The sequence below is a fragment of the Ipomoea nil genome, unplaced genomic scaffold (assembly GCF_001879475.1).
Source record: "Ipomoea nil cultivar Tokyo-kokei standard unplaced genomic scaffold, Asagao_1.1 scaffold1993, whole genome shotgun sequence".
NCBI classification, from domain to species: Eukaryota; Viridiplantae; Streptophyta; class Magnoliopsida; order Solanales; family Convolvulaceae; genus Ipomoea; species Ipomoea nil.
The window spans coordinates 1-19795 of NW_017618421.1; the positions used below are offsets into that span (position 1 = coordinate 1).

Consider the following 19795-nt stretch of genomic DNA (forward strand, 5'->3'; position numbering starts at 1 on the left):
AATAAACTTTTTTAAATGAATTTTTTTTCATAATATATTAATACTTAAAATTTAATAAGACTAATACTTCTTAATATACTAACATAACAACAATACATATATATTTTGATATACATTTCGTTTTAACCAACAAAGAAGCCCAATCCTTAACCCAATCCAAAATCAGTAAAAGCCACATATTAAACCAAAGTATTCTTCAATTGAGTGGATAGTTGGTATAAAAGCAAAATAAATTATTTTTAATAACCAAGCCTCCATAGCACAGTGACAGTGCGTTCGCTTCGTAAGTGAAAGGTCGTGAGTTCAATCCTCACTAGAGGCTTTTACCAATTATTATACTTGAATAAAAGTACTAAAAAAATCATACGATATAATATTACTAATATTGAAGGGAAAATTAATAATTTCAATTCAAATATTAACAAAGTCTCAAAATAAATATAATATACATGGTTACTCGTCATTATTTGAACCACACCTCAGGATAGTTTTTACATAATTAAAATTTAATAAGACTAATACTTCTTAATATACTAATATAACAACAATACCTATAGTCTTTACTCTGTGCATCACATAAAAATTAAATCATATAAAATATAACTTTTTTATTTAAAATAAATCCTATCTACTAAATCTGGCCGAAGCTATACATACATTTTGATATACATTTTGTTTTAACCAAACCAAGAAGCCTAATCCATAACCCAATCCAAAATCAGTAAAAGCCACATATAAAACCAGAGTATTCGATCTTCGATTGAGTAGATAGTTGGTATAAAAGCAAAATAAATTATTTTTAGTAATTAAGCCTCCATAGCACAGTGGTAGTGCGTTTGCTTCATAAGTGAAAGGTCGTGAGTTCAATTTTCACTAGAGGCTCTTCTTAATTATTTTACTTGAATAAAAGTATTAAAAAGTCATAAAATATAATATTATTATTACTATTATTATATTGATGGGAAAATTAATAATTTCAATTCAAATATTAACAAAGTTCTAAAATAAATATAATATACTAATTAAAATTCATAATTCATAATAAAATTTAAAGTAAAAACACAAATATAATAGCTAACCTTTTTTCAAATAAATAGTCTAGTTATTATCAACCTAGTATATTACCGTGAATTGTCTTCTATTGAACTTGAATGACATAGTTCTTACATAAATAAACTTTTTTAAATGAATATTCTTTTCATAATATATTAACACTTAAAATTTAATAAGACTAATACTTCTTAATATACTAATATAACAACAATACGTATAGTCTTTAGTTTGTGCATCGCATAAAAATTAAATCATATAAAATATAACTTTTTTTATTTAAAATAAACCCTATCTACTAAATAATAAGTTTTGATGCATTATATTATGATGTCAAATTTTTCTCTCTCGAGAATTCTAGAGCTCTTTACTCTCTCCTAGGGTTCCCTAGGGTTTCACTGTATTCTTCGGTTCTACCCGGTGGTTTCCGGCGACGTTCATCCTGTGAGTTCGCGGCATTGCTTCGACCACGACGATGGGAGGGGTAGAAGGCATCACGAAAAGCTGGGCAGATATGGTCTTGGAGGAGGAGGAGGAGGCTGCGGTGTTTGAACCGGTTGTCAGCGATGTTGACGGGGCCGAAGGGTGGAGGAGAAGTAGATGATGGTTGGCTGATTCTTGACGACTAAGGTTGTCAAACTGGAATATATGAGCCAGGTTCTTGCATATGTATGGTAGCCGGTGAAGGGAGTACATATTTTTGAAATCCAACCCAAGCTCTTCCTCTTTGTTTTCTTCCACAAGTCAGATATGGAGCTTGTGGTGAATGGCGGTCCTTGGGCATTTAAAGGTAGTGTGTTGGTTTGTAAGCAAGTTGAGGAGGGGGTTTTTCTAGGCGATGTTTCCCTAAACACTATTGACATGTGGGTTCATGTGCACGAACTTCCACTAGGTTATACATCATCTCTGATCCCGAGCAAGTTGAAAACTATCTCGGTAACTTTATTAAAGGGGATGATAGGTTCGTGGATGCACCATGGCGTTCGTTTTATCGAATTAGAGTCCGAATCCCGGTTGACAAGCCGCTTAAGTGTCGGATGAAGTTGATGAAGAGGGATCGGACCACTTGTTGGGTTTCATTCAAGTATGAACGTTTACATACATATTGCTTCTTCTATGGTCTTCTAAAGACACGTTCATAAGTATTGTCTCAAGGCCTGAGAATCATTAATGCCGGTTGAACAGTACCCATACGAGGCTTATCTTCGTAGCGTCGGGGAGAGACGAGGTCCGAGGGAGGTGGGGGAACCTTGGTTGGTACCGCTTGGGTAGTCCGGAAAGGAGGTGATCGTCCGGGAGGAGGCGGCTTCGCAGCCGCATGAGGAGATGATGTTGTCGGAATCCGGAAGCCGTGAGGAACAGCGGGCGGTGGTGGCTGTTTCTAAACAGAGGAGGGAGGCTACGGTAGCTTCCAGGAGGCCGGGGTCTGGGGGAAGGGATGTGGCTATGACAGATATTTCAAAAAACTTGCAGATGGCGGGTCCTAGTTCCCAGACTCGCCCGACCCAATGAGTACTATGAGTTGGAACTGTCGTGGCTTGGGCAATCCATGAACAATTCGCGAAGTTGTAGACCTAGTGTCTCATAAGAAGCCCGATTTTGTTTTGTTTTGTTTTGTTGTTTTTTTTTTTTTTTTTTTTTTTTTTTTTTTCTGATGGAGACTGTAGACACAGAAAATTTGAAGCCGACAAGTGGACCGATTAAATCATTATCAAGCCCAATTTTAGGGTTAATCATTAGTCTAATTTAATTAATTGGGCTATGATAAGTAAATTAATTTAATTAGTCCAAGTAAATTTGATTTGGGCTATTGAATTAAGTAATTAATTGGTCCAAGCCCATTTCATAATTGAATTATAATTATAATTAAAATTTAAATATAATATGATTTTATTATATTTGAATTAGATAATTATAATTTAATTTGAATTTGAATTAGATGATAGAATAATAAACCTAGACTTGATTTTGGCCAGGTTCATTTTAGTATATAATTAATTAATTTAATTAACTAAATATTAGTGGAGTTTGTTGAGGGATTTTAGTTACAAACTTCACTATAAATAGAGCCTCAATTCCATTCTTCAAATCACACCTTAAATACATTGAGAACAACTTGAAGACTTGAGAGCTTGAAGGATTGAAGAACGCTTGACAACTTGAAGGCTTGAAGATTTGAGAGGCTCTTTTGAAGGCATTTGAAGATCTAGAAGAATTAAAGGCATTGAAGGCATTTTTTTTGCAGGTTTTAAAGATCTTGAAGGCAACTTGAAGCCTTTTTGTAGGTACTTTGAAGATCTTGGGAGCCTTTTGAAGACAACTTGAAGCCATTGCAGGAGCTTTATTTGATGTTTACAGAGTTTATTGCTTCGGAGCTTAACGTTTGCTGTTGAGATCGCGCCACTTGAATCCCGGAAGCTACGCTATTTAAATCCCGGAGGCACGCGCCACTTGAATCCCGGAGGCTACGCTATTTGAATCCTGGAGGCACTTCAATAGATAACGGCATTGAAGAACGCTTGAAGACTTGAACGCATTTTTGTTGATTTTTGCAGGCAATTTGAATCCATTGCAGGGTTGATTACTTCTAAATTCTTGACGCTCGTTGTTGGAAGTCACGCCACTTAGATCCCCGGAAGCTACGCCATTTAAATCCCGGAGGCACGCGTCACTTAAATCTCGGAGACTATGCTATTTGAATCCCGGAGGCACTTCCATAGATAACGTCAGTGAAGAATCAGAGGGACTAGACAGAGATTTTGTACCTGCATTGAATTATACACACGCTGTACACGAAATTTTGTGAATATATACAAAGTTTACTTTTTTGTGTTTACAGATTTTGGCACATCCTAGTGGGACAACTCTGCCTCTCATCTCTTCACTATCGATCTACATCAGCAAGCAACTCTACTAGCAACCGGAATGGCGTCAAGAAGCTCAATGTTCAAGAAGTCTTATGCTCAGCCGCTAGTTCCAAGTCTTCATCATCAACTGGTTCTGAAGCTAATCGAGAGGCCGAAACACCATTAACCAGGAGCCGTGCAAAGAGCTTAGGAATGCTACCGCCAGAGCCTGAGTCAATTGTTTGACGCATGATTCAAAGACTCGAAACGGCCCCTACGTCCGAGGAAGCTATCTATGTTGCCAGGTCCATCATCTTCAAAAGGAGCAGCAGATAGCGGGAGGCTGACTTCTTTCGAATGGAACAGCTGGCAACGGGATGCCGACATCTCCAAAAGAAGTGCGAATAGCGAGAAGTCATCTACCTCAGAAGGAGCGGCTAATAGAGAGAAGTCGGCTACCCCAAAAGGAGCAGCTGGTAACGAGAGTCTAACATCTCCGAAAGAATCAGCCGATAGCGGGAATCTAACATCTTTGAAAGGAGCTGATGATAGTAGGAGTCCAACATCCCCAAAAGGAAACGCTAACACCGGAGGCTCATCACCGACATCGCCGTCGTCCAACATGTGGAAGGTCGCGCCAGAATGGTCACGCATCTATACAGGCATGCCGGCTATGACAACAAGCGCGACAACTATAGAGGACCAGCTTGCAAGCATCACTAAGGCGCTTGAAGGGATCACCACCCTCCTTCAAAACCAAGAAAAGAGAATCAACGACTTAGCTGAAAAGGTTGAGAACACAAGGAATGGCGAAACTAGCCGGGCTCCAGCGAAACAACCTGAGGTTCAAGGAGAAGATGCCTCGCACTCACCAACTTGCATTGGGCGAACTACGGTACACGAGGAATCAAGTTCGCACATACCACTTTCGGACAGGAGCATTCCAGTCACAGGGGGCATGATACCTGTAGATCGGCTTAACGAGTTCATCATGGGAGCTATCAAAGGAAAGCTCGAGGGGGAAAAACCTTCATACACTTACACCAAGCCTTAACACCCAAAGGATAGAGGATTTGGAAGATGCCCATTGGATATCAACCTCCAGCATTTCAACAATTCGATGGGAAAGGCAATCCAAGACAACACATCGCCCACTTCGTGGAAACATGCAACGACGTTGGGACATATGGAGATCTTCTTGTCAAGCAGTTCGTCCGCTCTTTGAAGGGTACTGCCTTCAATTGGTACACTGACTTGGAGCATAGCTGCATTGATAGTTGGCATGACATGGAGCGGCGGAGTTCTTTACCCCGCTTCTACAGCACAAGAATAACCGTCAGGCTTCTTAGAACTCACCACCACTCGCCAAAGGAATAGTGAAAGCTCGGGCCGCTTACATTGAAAGATGGAGGGAGTTATGCTTGAATTGCAAGGAAAAGATATCACAGAGTTCCGCAATTGAAATGTGCATCCAAGGCATGCACTTCGAGCTCTCCTACATCCTCCAAGGGCTCAAGCCTAAGACTTTTGAGGAATTATCTAGTCGCGCCCACGATATGGAGTTAAGCATAACAGCTAATGGTGGGACAAAACATACCCATTCAAAGCTTCTACAATGGGGGCAAGAGTCATGATGACGTTGAAAATGGAGGCAATGCCTTTAAAAAATATGAAGCATGGATGCTATGCATGTGAATATTCAACCAGCTAGGATATTCACTGAAGCTACTAGTGAGTCTAAGGATGCTTCTAGATCATTACAGGGTAGTAGAAGGCTTTCTTTCAGGGAAAGACAAAACAAGAAGTATCCATTCTTGGATGCTGATATCCCACATATGTTTGATGAGCTACTAAAGCACAATCTCGTTGATTTGCCAGAAATGAGGCAACCAACGAGGCCCAATGGTGGATGATCCGTGTTATTGCAAGTATCACAGACTTGTCGGACATCCAATTGAAAATTGCTTTGTCTTTTTAAGGATAAAGTAATGGAGTTAGCTCGAGATGGGAGAATTGAACTTGGCAGATGCACAGCAAGCGCTAATCAAGTTTCCATCTCATGCGGTAAATCTACTTCGCTACTCATTGAGAGGAACAATGGGAAGGGAAATAGAAAAGGACGCAAGTGTTTATTCCCTCTTAACATCAAGTCTTATGATATCAAACCCGAGTATGATACTTGGCATGGTATTAAGCATGCTAAACAACACCACGTTGATGATGCGACACGACCATCTAAGCGGGTTATGAAAAGGTGGGTCAAGAAAAGAATGTTAAAAGGCTCTATTGATGGGAGGACTTGCGGCCACCATATAAAAGCACGAGTTCCAGTCACATTGGCGGATTACGTGCCAAAGCGGTTCCATATTACTCCAACTAACCAAGGAATGAAGATGAAAATTCCTCTAATCAACCCGTATGCTAGAGAAGAATGTGCCTCAACACATTATACCACAATATATGATGGAGGAAATATTTTTCAAGCTTCCTCAATGTGAATTGAAAACTGCATCATATTTCTTAAAGACTCCCCGGCACGAGTCAAAACTGGCCTCATATTACTTCAAGACTTCCCGACACGAGTCAAAACTGCCTCATATTACTTCAAGGCTCCCCGGCACGAGTCGAAACTGTCTCATATCCCACAAGGCTCCTTGGCACGAGTTGAAATGGCCTTATAGTTTCGAGACTTCCATGCACTACATACTTTCAAGCAATGTATGCTCTCAAGAGGCATGTCCAAGAAAGTCTCCAGGGGGCAATTTGTAGACACAGAAAATTTGAAGGCCGACAAGTGGACCGATTAAATCATTATCAAGCCCAATTTCAGGGTTAATCATTAGTCTAATTTAATTAATTGGGCTATGATAATTAAATTAATTTAATTAGTCCAAGTAAATTTGATTTGGGCTATTGAATTAAGAAATTAATTGGTCCAAGCCCATTTCATAATTGAATTATAATTATAATTATAATTTAAATATAATATGATTTTATTATATTTGAATTAGATAATTATAATTTAATTTGAATTTGAATTAGATGATAGAATAATGAACCTAGACTTGATTTTGGCCAGGTTCATTTTAGTATATAATTAATTAATTTAATTAACTAAATATTAGTGGAGTTTGTTGAGAGATTTTAGTTACAAAATTCACTATAAATAGAGCCTCAATTCCATTCTTCAAATCACACCTTAAATACATTGAGAACAACTTGAAGACTTGAGAGCTTGAAGGCATTGAAGAACGCTTGACAACTTGAAGGCTTGAAGATTTGAGAGCTCTTTTGAAGGCATTTGAAGATCTGGAAGAATTAAGGGCATTGAAGGCATTTTTTTTTTGCAGGTTTTAAAGATCTTGAAGCAACTTGAAGCCTTTTTGTAGGTACTTTGAAGATCTTGGAGCCTTTTGAAGGCAACTTGAAGCCATTGCAGGAGCTTTAATTTGATGTTTTGCAGAGTTTATTGCTTCGGAGCTTAACGTTTGCTGTTGAAGATCGCGCCACTTGAATCCCGGAAGCTACGCTATTTAAATCCCGGAGGCACGCGCCACTTGAATCCCGGAGGCTACGCTATTTGAATCCTGGAGGCACTTCAATAGATAACGGCATTGAAGAACGCTTGAAGACTTGAACGCATTTTTGTTGATTTTGCAGGCAATTTGAATCCATTGCAGGGTTGATTACTTCTAAATTCTTGACGCTCGTTGTTGGAAGTCACGCCACTTGAATCCCGGAAGCTACGCCGTTTAAATCCCGGAGGCACGCGCCACTTGAATCCCGGAGGCTACGCTATTTGAATCCTGGAGGCACTTCAATAGATAACGGCATTGAAGAACGCTTAAAGACTTGAACGCATTTTTGTTGATTTTGCAGGCAATTTGAATCCATTGCAGGGTTGATTACTTCTAAATTCTTGACGCTCGTTGTTGGAAGTCACGCCACTTAGATCCCGGAAGCTACGCCACTTAAATCCCGGAGGCACGCGCCACTTAAATCTCGGAGACTACGCTATTTGAATCCCGGAGGCACTTCCATAGATAACGTCAGTGAAGAATTAGAGGACTAGACAGAGATTTTGTACCTGCATTGAATTATACACACGCTGTACACGAAATTTTGTGAATATATACAAAGTTTACTTTTTTTGTGTTTACAGAGACCAAGGTGGGACGAATACATGCAGATCGTATTTGTGTCAATCTTGGGTATGGTGGTTTATTTTATGTTGATTGCATTGGTTTGAGCCGTGGCATGGCTTTACTGTGGAGAAAGAATAATACAGCAAGACTTTTGAGCTATTCTAGAAATCACGTTGATGTGGAAGTGATCATGACGAACTTTCCCAGATGGCGTATCACCTGTTTTTATGGCTTCCCGGAGCATGGCAGGTGTCATGAGTTGTGGGAGTTACTTAGATCATTGGCAGCTAGATCGAATCTTATGTGGGTCATGATAGGTGATTTTAATGACCTCCTCTTCCAGCATGAGAAAAGAGGGGGTATCCCACATCCAAGTAGCCTCCTTCACGGTTTTGGGGATGCTATTGATAACTGTAGGCTATCTCAGATGCTAATGGACAGCTACCCTTTTACCTGGGAAAGGGGGAAAGGAACGGCTGGTTGGATTCAGGAAATGTTGGATAAGGTTCTGGCTACAGAGAGTTGGCGTGGTGTTATTACAGGGGCAGAGGTGAATAATTTGTTGACCCGCACGTCTGATTATTTAGCCCTCTGTCTAGGGCTCCATGATTATACTAGAGGGGGCGAAACTAGAAGAAAGGGCTTTTGTTTTGAGATGGCATGGCTGCATGATGAGGGGTGTAGAGCTGTGGTGGAGGAGTCCTGGGGGGACGGAAGAGGAAGGGGCATACAGGATTGCATTTAGTTGTGTGGCACCCGTTTGTCGCGATGGGGGGGGGGGGGGGGTGACCGTTTCCATAAGTTTGGGGAGCGGATTATGAACCTCCGTAGAGAGAAACTTCATCTGAGATTGCGTAATGACCTAGCATCACTGGCTGAGTTTCAGGGCCTTGAAGAGCTATTAGCCAGAATTGAGTACCAGGAAGATGTTTATTGGAGGCAGAGGGCCAAGCAACACTGGCTTAAGGGTGCTGATGCCAATACCAAATTCTTCCACAGGTATGCTTCTCACCGTAAAAAGAAGAATACTATTTCTAGACTTAGGAATGATTTTGGGGATTGGGTGGAAGGGGAAGCCAAGCGTGATGTTATTATGCGTTACTTTGATGATATATTTTGCTCTAGCCACCCTGATAATGGGGATAGTTTCTTTGAGAATATTATGCCACGAGTTACCCAGGCACATAATGATACTCTGCTCCGCCCGTTTAAGAAGGATGAAGTTAAGAATGCAATTTTTTTGATGTTTCCTGATAAAGCACCGAGGCTGATGGTATGAATCCGGGATTCTATCAGCACTTCTAAGATGTGGTAAGGGGATATTTCGGATTTTGTGCTTGATTGCTTAAACTCTCATTTTTTCCCGGCTGGTTTGAATGATACTGATATTATTTTGATCCCTAAAAAAAATACGCCTCAGCAAATGATGGATCTTCGGCCTATAGCTTTGAGTAATGTGTTGTATAGGGTTATGGCCAAGATGGTTACAAACAGGATGAAGCCATTAATGGAGGAAATTATATCTAACTCACAGAGTGCTTTTATACCGGATAGATTAATTATAGATAATATTTTAATTGTGGCTGAGGTTGGTCATTATTTGAATAGAAAGTAGTGTGGTGTTGTTGGCTGGGGCGCCCTCAAGTTGGACATGGCCAAGGCCTATGACCGCATGGAGTGGCCCTTTCTGCGTAACATGATGTTAGCCCTTGGTTTTGATAACAAATGGGTGGAGCTTATTATGTTATGTGTAACCACTGTGTCTTATAGTTTTTTGGTGGACGGCTCATGTAGTGCCCCTTTGACGCCATCTAGGGGTTTGAGGCAGGGGGATCCTTTATCACCTTATTTGTTCATTATTTGTGCAGAAGGACTCTCTATGTTATTACAGCAGGCTCTGGTTAATGGCTCTATCCATGGTTGCAGAGTTGCTCGAGGTGCTCCCCCTATCTCTCACTTATTTTTTGCTAATGATAACCTCTTATTTTTCAATGCCAATGCTCAAGAGGTTGGGGAAATTAAGAATTGTTTATCTGTGTACGAGAACTTATCTGGTCAGGTGGTGAACTATCATAAATCTAGCATATGTTACAGTAAGAATACTGGCGCGGATGACAGGGAAGAGGTGGCGCAGATTCTAGGGGTAGCTCAAGCACCTAACTTTGGTAAGTATTTGGGGCTCCCATCCTTTGTGCGAAGGAATAGGAAAGCAGCCTTCTCATATATTGAGGATAAGATCAGACAGCGTATTGGGTCCTGGAATAAGAAATTGTTATCTCAGGCTGGTAAGGAAATTTTGTTGAAAAGTGTGGCTCAAACAATGCCTAATTTTTCAATGAGTGTTTTTCTTTTACCGGTTTCTGTTTGCATAGCTATTGAGCGAACCATGAACTATTACCGGTGGGGATCTGGAACTGACCGTGGTATACACTGGAAAGCATGAGATAAATTATGCATCCCTAAAAAACATGGTGGACTGGGTTTCAAGGATCTTAGAGCCTTTAACCTAGCTATGTTGGGCAAGAAAGCGTGGCGATTACTAACTAAAACAGACTCTTTGGTGGAACGGGTTTATAAGGCAAGATACTACCCTAAGTCAACGCTCTCTGAAGCATGTTTAGGGAACAATCCCAGTTATTGTTGGCACAGTATTATGGCGGCTAAAGGGTTAATTTGTAGTGGTGTGAGACGGAGGATTGGTAATGGTGAATCTACTCTAATTTGGCAACATCCCTGGCTCCAGGATCTGGACCCTATGATACAAACTGAGATGCCCCCTCATTGGCTACTGCGAAAGTGGTGGGTTTGATTGACCAGGATACTAGTTCGTGGGATCAGTCTATTTTATCTAATATTTTTCTCCCTATTGATGTGCCTCGCATCCTAAAGATACTTATTTCCTCGATGTATGAAGACACTTGGTATTGACATGGGGATCCGAGAGGTTGCTATTCTGTTAAAAGTGACTACAGACTCATTGTGGGTGATTATATTAATAATGATGGTGCGTTCAATAAATGGCTTGCCCTATGGAGGCTTAAAATCTCCCCAAATGGAAAACCTTTCTTTGGAGAGCTATAAGTGATATGCTTCCCACTACAAAAACTTGCTTATAAAGAGGGTAGTGGTTAATCCTATTTGTGTCATGTGTGGAGTTCTTCATGAGGATACTATGCACTCATTGGTTACGTGTGACTATGCAAGTTCCATTTGGAACCAATCCAACCTTACAATCCCCAATATTGTTTCAAATGTTTTTCATGAATGGTTTAGTGAAGTCTTGAATATTCTAGACACTAATGGGATTATGTACATAGCTGCAATTCATTATCATATATGGAGAGCAAGAAATGGTGCAGTTTGGGATGCTTATCTTCCGATGCCGAGGAAATTCCTAGTCGCTGCTACGGCCACCATGCACGTTTGGTGCAAGGTGCACTCGCCTATCGTCTCGTTGCTACCAACCAAGAGTGTTGTGGCTGCCGACTTCGTTGTTGCGGCTATGCCCCCGAACCACCACCGGTTGCTGTAGACGGCATTGCCCAACTACCGAGAATCTGTCGTGTAGACGCCGACTATCATCATCTGTCCAACATGGCCACAATGGGGGCGGTACTCTTAGATGGAGGGGGTGGATATATTTCGGCATATAGTACTACACTTACAAATTGTTTTTCTCTACTAATGGCCGAAACATTTGCGTGCAACGAAGCCTTGTCATGGCTAAGGAATCGTGGAGAACGGTCTATAGAGCTATACACGGATTGTCAGACGCTTTAGTGTTATCTATCTTCCACGGTTGCACCGATTCGTTCGTATATGGGTTATGCTATTGATGGTTGCACATCATCTATGTCATCTTTTGATTTCTGTTAAGTTAAATTTATTCCTAGATTAGAGAATATTTTAGCTCATACTTTAGCTTCTACTGCTTTTGATCAAACTACTGCTATGTACTGGGACTCTGTCCCTCCTTACTCTGTTTCAGCTTATCTCTAATATACACCATGATGGTTCCTTTCAAAAAAAATCCTATCTACTAAATCTGGCCGAAACTATATATACATATATTTTGATATACATTTTGTTTTAACCCAACCAAGAAGCCCAATCCATAACCCAATCCAAAATCAGTAAAAGCCACATATAAAACCAAAGTATTCTTCGATTGAGTGGATAATTGGTATAAAAGTAAAATAAATTATTTTTAATAACCAAGCCTCCATAGCACAGTGGTAGTGCGTTTTCTTCGTAAGTGAAAGGTCGTGAGTTCAATCCTTACTAGAGGCTTTTACAAACTAACCACGGTTGTCTCCAGTCCGAGTCCTTGGAAACCTTTAAATTGGAAGAATTGTTTGATTAATTTAGGAACCTCAAGAATTGTTTGAAATTGATTAATTTAGGTCCAATTGTTTGAAATTGATTAATTTAGGAACCTAATTATTAATTTTTTTAGGTTCAGTGGCCTAATTGCATTATCGTGTGCAGTTCGATGGCCTATTTGACCCTTATTCCTAAATATAATATACTAATTAAAATTCATAATTCATAATAAAATTTAAAGTAATTGTAATACAAAAATAATAGCTAACCTTTTTTCAAATAAATATCCTTTAAAATTACAAACACAATTCATCGATTAGTCTAGCTAGTATGATACCCGTGCATATTACTTGCGAAATGCATGTTATCTTATGTTAATAAAATATTATAAGAATTATATGAAAAGAATATATTAGTAATTATTTATGAGAACTGATATTTCTAATATAATTTCGTATTAAAATTTAATATAATACATAACAGATTACGCCTAAAAAAAAAAGGAAAGTGTAATTGGTAAAATATACAAGAGTTAATTCCAGTAGAGGTCCTTTGTTTTTTGTGACAATTTCAAATTTGCAATAGCTATCGAAAATGATCTTTTGGATAAAGTAGATTATGAAGAATTGATAGATGAATTTGCGTCAAAGAATGCTAGAAGGGCATATGTTTTTAAATAAAAGATCTCTAGTTTGCATTATGTTAGAATTTTATTTATAATATAAACAAAGTTGTTTGAATTTTTCTTCTTTATATGAAAAATAATATATAAATAAAAATCATATATTTTACGATATTGGTTTTAAATATTGCGCTTATACTTTTGATAGGGACCGTAGGGCCTCATTTATTTAGGAGCACGGGGCCACAAAAAATTTAAAAACGGCACTGAATAAAAGACAAGGTCAAACACTAACTCACGTTGGGTTATGCTAAAAAAATCAGTCTTTAATCACGGCCAATTGTACGTGCCTTTCTCCCAAGTCACCATCCTGATGGCCAGAAGGTGTTAGCTCTAGACGTTGATGGATAAGATTGTGTTGCGACTACCACTGTCGTTTACAAAGAGGTTTTCAATAATGTGCAAATGCAATCGATGATATTATTATTATTTTTGTTCAAAATGACAAAATTGTTATATATATCTAGACAAAAATATATCCTCTATACAAATGAATTAGGATAACAATTGATTACTATAACTAACTTGATATATAACGAGCACATTTGCCCAATTTATAAAAATCCTAAAAAAATGATATATAAAATCTCTAAAGTTACAGCACCGCATGCGTACATCTACAAATTAGCTATTAATTTGAACAATTACTTGCTCGAATTCAAGCAATGATAACATCAACAAACATAAACGATCCAAACCATATATTCAATTGCACTATATAATATTTGATGTTATAATTTAAATAGTTGTATATCGATCTAAATATTCTTAATATATTATAACAAAATGTGAAAATACTAGGGGTATTCATAAAGTACAATAGTCAGATTTAAACCAATAAATTTAATACTATTAGATTCCTTCCACTAATTTATCAACTTGATTTGTCATAGGGAACCTGTAAATAAGTAAAGGACCACTGCATTTATATGTTGTAGACAATACAAAAATTTACACTTACTACTGAGATGTTAAATTTTGATCTCTAATGAGATGCATTCCAATGATTTATAGTACATGACTACTAGAGGAAAATATAGTGGGTCAACATATTTTGTATAAAAAAGATCTAAATGTCCTTGTATTTAATGACATTTCAATGATTTTGTTAGTCAATGATAAAAAAAATGATCACATCACAATAATACTAGAACCAAATAAGGATATGAATGTTTTGACAAAAAGAGGCTAAAAGTGGGAGTGTCACCTACTTATAAATCTAAGACCTAAAATAGAATTAACTCATAAAAAATATTTAAAATAGTAATAACAAATGATCCAAAAAAATTAATCCAGATATTTCTTTTGATCCAAAACATATTATTTGGGAAATCAATATGTGCATACATACACACACACATACATACATCCATATATATATATATATATATATATATATATATATATATATATATATATATATATATTACTTAACAACACTATCATACTAAAACTTTATCATATTGTAACGATGATTACTTATCTTATACTTAAAAAACATTAGTAATACAAAGAAAGTTTCTTATCCCATACATGTTGCCCTGTTTAAATTGTGTTTTGTACTTCTCCACTTGTTCTTTAGGGATGTGCACATAGGGATGGTAATGTGCCCATTTCCGACGGGGATCCCCGATCCCGCCCCGAAAGAGATGGGGATAGAGAAAATTTTCGAGCAACGGGAACAGGAATGGGGAATATGTGTGATTCTCCGCCGAGGACGGGGACGGGGAAATTGTGTTTTGTACTTCTCCACTTGTTGTTTAGGGATGTGCACATAGGGATGGCAATGTGTCCCGTCCCCGATCCCCACCCCGAAAGAGACGGGGATAGGAAAAATTTTCAAGAAACGGGGACAGGAATGAGAAATGTGTGATTCCCCGCTGGGGACGGGGACGGGGATTCCCCTCCCCGCCCCACCCCCGAATATATATATATATATATATATATATATATATATATATATATATATATATATATACATATATATATATATATATACATATATATATATATATATACATATATATATATATATATATATATATATATATATATATATATATATAGAGAGAGAGAGAGAGAGAGTTAATTCCAGCAATGGTCCTCTGACTATGTTGATTTTCCAGAATTAGTCCTTGACTTTTAATTTGGACAATTTATACACTTGAATTGACTTTTAAATTCTTTCCAATATTGGTCCTTCCGTTAGATGAAGGTTAAGTGAATGTTAAATTAAGGGGCAAAGTAGTCATTTTACATGTCAAGTGTATAATTCTCCTCTGTATATGCCAAATAGATCAAAATCCCCAAACATCACCTAGTGTTCTCCGACAAACCACATCCCGTATGCCGGCAACCACCATGTGGGCGGTTTCTCCGGATGCTGACGTTCACCTCCGACGGTAGTGGCGAGAGCGGCCAAGCCCTGCGCGCCGCAGCGAAGAGCACTTCAGACGACGCGCCCATCAGAGTGTGGCCATTCTCCAACAACATTTCAAATCAAAGTCTCCAGTTCAATTCCACTTACAGTTCACGGCGGCAGAGGCCCTCTTCGGGTGAATATGAATTCAGACGGCAACCTGGGCATGTTAGCAGCTTTCAACAATGCTTATTCAAGAACACGGAACGACCTGAATATGAATTCGGATGAATAGCAACAAATCCGAACCAGATTCGGGTGAACCAGCTTGTTGATAACCCGGATCTGGTTGTCGAATTCCCAGAACCGATGCAGGCTGCTCTTTCCAATGCGGCGGACGGCCAAGGCAGTGTTGTCGTCCAACACTGAGCTCTGAACCTCTATAGCCCGAAGAATTCACTATACGGCTGGAACGGCGTAGACTTCACGCCGGCGACGGCATGGACTTCCCAATGATGTCTTCGGCGACTTCTTAGCCAAATTCTGATCCAACTCTAACTGCAACGGCTGGAACGGCGTGGACTTCACGCCGGCGACGGCATGGACTTCCCAATGATGTCTCCGGCGACGTTCTTAGCCAAATTCTGATCCAACTCGAACTGCAAGTACTCGGCGAGATTTCCGAGCCCGAACAGGTGGAACCCATAGTCGCCGACGAGGGAGTCGTCGTCCGTCGCCTTGGTCGAAGAATGAACTGTTGACAGGATGGATTTAGGGATTTCGCGATGTATGCGCGTATAGGAGGGAGGGAGAGACCTAAGCAGTTGAAAGACTATTTTATCCTTCAATTTAACCTCTATTTAACATTCATCTAACAGAAGGACCAACAATGGAATGAATTCAAAAGTCAAGTGTCTAAATTGTCCAAATTAAAAGTCAAGGACTAATTGTGAAAAATCAACATAGTCGGAGGACCATTGCTTGAATTAACTCTATATATATATATATATATATATATATATATATATATATATATATATAACATTAAAAATTAAAATTATTTAACATTTTGACTAGGAGTTGACGGGGAATGGGGATTCTCCGACCCCGTCTAATTCCCCGCGGGGACGGGGATGGGAAACATTTTCAATTCCCCGCCCCCGCCCATGTGCACATGAATAAAGCTCCCCTAAATTTAAAAAATTAATATCATTATAAACTAGCTATTTAAAACTACTGATAAAAAAACATTATACTAAAATCGATCACTTACATCTGAATCATGGAATGGGCACTCACGGCTTCTAAACTACATCGTTTTGGAATGGACGGGAATTCGATCACAACTAATTTGATTGGTCAAATTTAAGGATTTATATATATATATATATATATATATATATATATATATATATATATATATATATATATATATATATATATATATATATATATGTATATATAAAGATGTGGGGAGGAGGCAGCAGTTTTGTTGAGTGGTGTCAAAAAGAAAATGATATTTCTGCTACTTATGCTGAAAAAACTAATAAAAGAATATTTCACAAACATACAACATGAATTTTTTTTTTTTTTGAGGGTACATACAACATGAATTTAATTGTACACACAAAAAAAAAAATATTCATCAAATAAATAAATAAATAAATCATTTCAATAATAAAAGACATTGTCTAAGAATGTATTCATCAAATAAATAAATAAATCATGATGAATAAGAATATATTAGTCAAACAAATTAAAAGACATTGTCTAAGATGAAATGCATGGCTGTACTTGTTGGAAATACAGTCAAAGTGGAAGCATAGTTTTAGGTTGTCAACTTGGACATATCCGTTAATTACGTAAATGCAAGGAGTTGGTTTGTCTCCACTTCCTTCTTTTGCGTTAATGTATGGATGGAATGAGAGGCTATCATTTGATGTCCATATATTGTTATACTATATAAGGAAACAAGCCTTTTTGTCCAAATACACACCAAAAGACGTATCTTCCTCTTCATTCCTTCTCAAACTAATACATGTTATATAATATATATATATAATATATATATATGTATATATAATATATAATTCGTGTCTGCCTATTAAAATCTGAGCAATAGTGAGGTTCGCCTACGTGATTGCTAGTGCAAGCTATCCGCAGTAGGTCTGTGTAGCCTGTCGAAAGCGTGCCAGGGTTCTAACTGCACCGTTACCGGGCAAATAACGCTTTTAAGGTAGTGTTATTATAACACGGCACAGATTTCCTTTCAACCATACACCAATAGTGTCCATGCTTCTTAAAAGGCTTCCAGATCGTGCGTTGACGTTGCTATTTTCCCCAACAGTTAAAACCGTTATTTTGCAACAGTCAACCTTTAGCATTATGGCACCTTCTGTCATACCGGATCTATCAAAAATCACCGCGCTTGATGGGAAAAATTACAGCAGGTGGGCTCAAAGAATGCTTATTCTTTTTGAACAATTAAAGTTGGTTTACGTGCTATATTCAGTTGCACCTGAACCTTCTCTAACAGTGTTCTCTCCATTTGGTGCTACAAAATGTAATCATGAACCTGATTACACTCCGGGTGAAGAATCGAGAGAAAACAGTCCTGAAATAGATTACATTCCGAGTCAAGAACCGGGTGCAACTCTGATTCAATTTAGAAATGACAATGCGGCAGCCAGAGGATACCTGCTGTCACAAATGAATGACGATTTGTTCGACATCTATGTCAAACAAGATTCGGCAAAAGTCATTTGGGAATCACTGTCGGAAAAGTACGTTGCCAATGGAACTGAAAGTCAAAGTGTCAGAACCGTCTACAACGAAAGGAGTAGAAAAATAAAGAAGTTTAAAGGAAGGTGTTTTACGTGCAGAAAGCAAGGACACCGAGCACACCAGTGCTACCATCACAAGGGCAAAACTAGCAAAAGCCAATCTGACATAGCAAGATGAGTATTGAGTCTCTTTAAATAAATAGTTATTTTCCGTAACTATGTTTGCTCTAGTTCTAAGGGTTCGCATGAAGTATGGTTATCGTAGTACATGAATTCTAGTTGAGCTGTCTAGATTTTGATTACTTAGTAGTACTTATTTCTTTAGTATTTTGAATACTAATGACTTTGATTGAAATAATTCGTGCATAGATATTGCTCAAACTTTTTACTAAAATTATTTGTATAAAAATAAGAGCATATATCATAGGCTTCAATTGTAATTTAGTGAGAACATGGAAAAGTCATCATTCTTGAACACTCTGTCTAGGAAGATGGTTCTTAAGTAAACTTCGGTTTCACCACTCGACCTGGGAGTTTTAAGAAGTAGGGTGTTGATCATGCAGGCTAGTTAGAGCGCCACTTGATCTTTACCTGAAATGAGGATGACTTTCATATGTTGCTAATACAATCAAAGCCTTGCAATAGAAGTTGTTGAAGTACTGCAATAGTAATATTGATCTGCATCCTATAAATACTTTATATGAGTTTTAAATTCCTTGAGGGAAGGAAAAATTGTGCTAGTGGCAACTCTGAAGTCTCATTGTTGAGAGATATTCCGAATAAATATGAGCTCAAACATATTCCTTGTGTATGAGATTAATTTCTTATAAGAATATGATGTGAAATTTGTGATTATATTGTTCAACTTCATGTAGCATGTGAACAACATTATTTCTATGGCTTACTAACAATGAGCATTTGTATATATATTATTTAAATTTTTGGTTGAGTCATATTGAAATACCTATAATTCCTAGTTAAAGGGTAATTGTGATCAATTGAGATAACCAAGTTTGTTGAAATATATTCAACTGTTGAGCATGTATCAGGCAGAGTGCGAAGCTTCTATAATGCTCCACAAAGCAAATCGGCAAAACTTAGTCTACAAAGGAGCTAAAGTTGGGCACCAAAGATCAGTCTGGGTAAGAGATCAAATACGCTTGACAAAAATATTTGTAAGTGTTGCATTGTGGGGGTAATAAACTCCATATATTTTCATCAAAAGTTTCTCTATGGTATTGAGAATAATGATGAAAGAGAATGTGTCATGTTAAACATGAAAATCTCAAGGGATTATTTACGAGTAAACGAAGTACTCGTCAAAGTGCATGTAAGTTTGGTCAAGAGAATCAACTTACTTGAGGGCTAACTATGAGGATTTGTCGTTGACTCATTGGAAGGACTTAAAGTCCAAGTGGTAATGAATTCGTGGTGGATCCCACTTCTGTGGTCAAATGAAACCATGAAAAGAGTTACAAAATAGTACACTAGTTGGTCATTCCGACAGTGTGTGTACCTGTGAGGTTGAGCTACAGCACTTAATGAATTCATAACTCTTTGAGAAAGGGTGGTTTTGTTGAGACAAACTTAATGAATTCACCGCATGT

At 38.1% G+C, this 19795-nt stretch overlaps 3 non-coding genes across 3 annotated transcripts; all 3 read left to right on the forward strand.

Moving 5' to 3' along the window:
* Nucleotides 1-250: 250 nt before the first annotated feature.
* TRNAT-CGU lies at nucleotides 251-322 on the forward strand. The gene has a single exon. It is a non-coding gene; the product is annotated as a tRNA-Thr (tRNA).
* Nucleotides 323-810: 488 nt separating this feature from the next.
* TRNAM-CAU lies at nucleotides 811-882 on the forward strand. Its single transcript has one exon. It is a non-coding gene; the product is annotated as a tRNA-Met (tRNA).
* Nucleotides 883-12259: 11377 nt separating this feature from the next.
* On the forward strand, nucleotides 12260-12331 carry TRNAT-CGU. Its single transcript has one exon. It is a non-coding gene; the product is annotated as a tRNA-Thr (tRNA).
* Nucleotides 12332-19795: the final 7464 nt, after the last annotated feature.